Source organism: Bison bison, unplaced genomic scaffold (genome assembly GCF_000754665.1).
Source record: "Bison bison bison isolate TAMUID 2011002044 unplaced genomic scaffold, Bison_UMD1.0 scf7180017864224, whole genome shotgun sequence".
In the NCBI taxonomy this organism is placed as follows: domain Eukaryota; kingdom Metazoa; phylum Chordata; class Mammalia; order Artiodactyla; family Bovidae; genus Bison; species Bison bison.
The window spans coordinates 3,237,401-3,240,813 of record NW_011494796.1 but is presented as its reverse complement, the minus strand read 5'-3'; positions in this window follow the sequence as shown (position 1 = coordinate 3,240,813).

Sequence of the window (3,413 nt, the reverse complement as noted above, 5' to 3'; positions counted from 1 at the left end):
CATTATGTATGATTATAACAAAAGTGGGCTTCCCTGTGGCTCAGATAGTAAATAATCTGCCTGCAATGCAGGAGACTGGAGAAGGAAATGGCAACCCACTCCAGTATTCTTGCCTAGAGAATCCTGTGGACAGAGGAGCCTGGGGGCTGCTGTCCATAGGGTCGCACAGAGTCGGACACAACTGAAGCGACTTAGCATGCAAGCAGGCATGGGGTTTGATCACTGGGTCAGGAAGATCCCCTGGAGAAGGGAATGGCAACCCACTCCTGTATTTTTGCCTGGAGAATTACATGGACAGAGGAGGCTGGTGGGCTACAGTCCATGGGGTAGCAAAGAGTTGGACACAACTGAGCAACTAACACACTCACATAATAACAAAAGCAAAAAAAAGCAAAGGTTATAGTCATATAGATTCATAATGGAGTCAAAATTGGCCCTTCCCTGCAACAACTACAGAGGCAGGGGATGCCAGACCATAATAAATCTTGCTATCCCTCACACATAAAATCCACCTCGACTAAGGGGTGCATCCCCACCCAGGGGATGGCCCTAAGATAAATTAACCAGTAGGAGTCAAAGTAAGATGACTGGCCAAGAAGAAGACAAAGACCCAAAAGACTGTCCTCTTACAAAGAGTTTAAAATTCCCAAACACACGACTCTAGCAACTGCTTGCCCATGCGTCTTTCCACACGTACTCTGCTTTTCTAATACTTTCTTTGCTCTATAGCTTCTGACTCCTTGTCTGAATTTTTTCTTACAAAGAAACAAAGTCCCTAGGCAAAGACTAGGGACTTAGATTCTACACACTGACCCCTGTGTTCTAGAGGTTAGGATTCCTGGTTTCCACCCAGGCAACCAGTCAGGGAACTAAGTTTGATTCCTAGTTTTGATTCCCAGTCAGGGAACTAAGTTCTCATTTTCAGCTGCTGCTTACTACAAGCTACTGCTGTGTGAACCCAAAGTTATTATCTGTAAAAGATGATGAACTCTTTGCTTTGAAATGAATTCTCACTTACTCTGGCATCTTGCAGGAACTCAATGTGTTAAAATTGAATGACTTCTTGGGATTACAGATGCAATACTTGGCTTAACATATACTCGTATGTAAATACCAATGAACCACTCAGGATGACTAGCTCTAGCTGGTTTTTGGTTATACTCTGGACACTAGTTACACTGTACTGGGGGGTCACTGTTCATGGAAGCAGCTGGTTATGATTTCTCTTTCAGGGAATTAGTGTTCTGAAAATTGATCTGGCACAACAGCTTCAGTCAATGTTTGGGAGTGCCCACTAAAAATTTATTCATAACCTGAAAGTTGAGAATTATGTTTTATTCAGTGGGAATTTTTAGAACGTCAAGCCCATGAGGCAGCATCTCAAGTGTCCCTGAGAGAACTGCTCTGAGGAGATGAAGAAGAAGCTAGGATGCATAGGATATAGGAGTTGGTGACAAAGGGCAGGACAACAAACGATTCTGGTTAATTATACAAAACCAGATATCCCAAGTTAAGGAATTTAGTGCCTTTCTATATATGGGAAGGTGCAAGAGTCTGGGCTCACTGAAAGCCTTCCTCTGATAGGCATCTCATCTGTGTGGGGCCAATATTGTGTGTTTTCACATCCTGAGGAAACTCAGGGCTGACCTTAGGGAGTGGCTGCAGTCTGACGGCTGCTGGAAGGCAGGTATTCTTTGCTTCCTTCCTGAGTTCCCAGATGATTGACCAGCTCACTAGCACACCTTTGGTGGTGGCTGCTTGGCTGCAACCACTGATGATTGTGACACTGTTTACTGATATGGCAGGCAGTATTACATTTATCAAGAGCAGTTTATTTTTATATATTAACTTAATGGTTAAGATTACTGGTGGCTCAGGTTAGCTAAGCAGACAGTCTTGGGCTTCCCTGGTTGCTCAGTGGTGAGGAATCCACCCGCCAATGCAGGAGACAAGGGTTTGATCCCTCATCCAGGAGGATCCCACATGCTTCAGAGCAGCTAAACCCATGCACCACAACAATTGAGCCTGTGCTCTGGAATCTGGGAGCTGCCACTGCAGAAGCCTGCTAGCCTGATAGCCTGTGCTCTAACTAGAGAGCAGACCCGGCTTGCCACAACTAGAGAAAAGCCCATGCAGCAGAAAAGATCCAACACAGCCAAAAATTAATAAATTAAATTAAAGGAAAACAGTCTTTATCAGACAGTTCCCTGCCTTAGTAAGAGGTGTCAGATAAAGATGTGGAAGCTTCAAGAATGTTTCAGTGAATATCATTTCTGAGTTCATGGTGTAGTTCAGGAATTAAGATACTTGGAGTAGGTATGGAGAAAGATCCCACATTGCAAAGATTTGCTGTTGCTGGCCTTCATAGTAAGTCAATGAGTCATCAATGAACTAAGACAACTTGCATATCATAAAAGTGTCAAAATGCTGCATCTGGTTAAACAGAAGAAAAGAGACTGCTTTATTAGTCTTGTTTACCCACCTTGCCCTGTAATGTTTGCAATCATGAAGATGGAATAAATTTGTAACATTTAGTTTCTATTATATAAACAAAAGTAGTGAACAATGCTTGTCACTCAAGACTTTGTGATATAGAATAGAAATGAGCACAAGAGTCAGGAAAATAATGTACAATTAAACATTTACAAGAACAAAGCGTCTCATATACTATTGTGAACTGCAGTGTATTTGTATGTATACATACATATGTATACATGTATAGTGATAAAGACTATATTCAACAGAAATTTAAGAAACTGATTTCAGAGCATGGGTGATTTGTTTTCAGTTCCTAATATGTTGCTATTCTTATGGTCTCACTGATTCTTCTTGGCTAGGCGTATATGTTACCTTTGTCCTGTTAATCAGTGTATCATCTCATCTAGCTTGTCCAGAACCATAAAGTTATTTCAGCAAACACTGCGCTCAATATAACTGCTCAGGTGTTATTAACAAAAACAGAACAAAGGTAGTATCCAGGATTCCCATCTGGTCACTGACAATGGTAAAGTAAATGATTGGCCCTAATCCGTCACTCCTTGCAACAATACCCTTGCCATAGTCTCAAGGTGGGAGGAATGTATTTCCCCATACTTTGACTTTGAACTTGGTCAGACTGCTTGTTTTGGTTAATGCCAAGTAGGCAAAAGTAATAACGTGTCAGTTTTGAGTGTAGGTCTTAAGAAGCCTCTGCTGCTGCTGCTAAGTTGCTTGACTTAGCATGTCATGTCCGACTCTGTGCGACCCCGGAGAGACGGCAGCCCACCAGGCTCCCTGGTCCCTGGGATTCTCCAGGCACGAGTACTGGGGTGGGTTACCATTTCCTTCTCCAATGCATGAAAGTGAAAAGTCAAAGTGAAGTCGCTCAGTCGTGTCCGACTCTTAGCGACCCCATGGATTGCAGCCTACCAGGC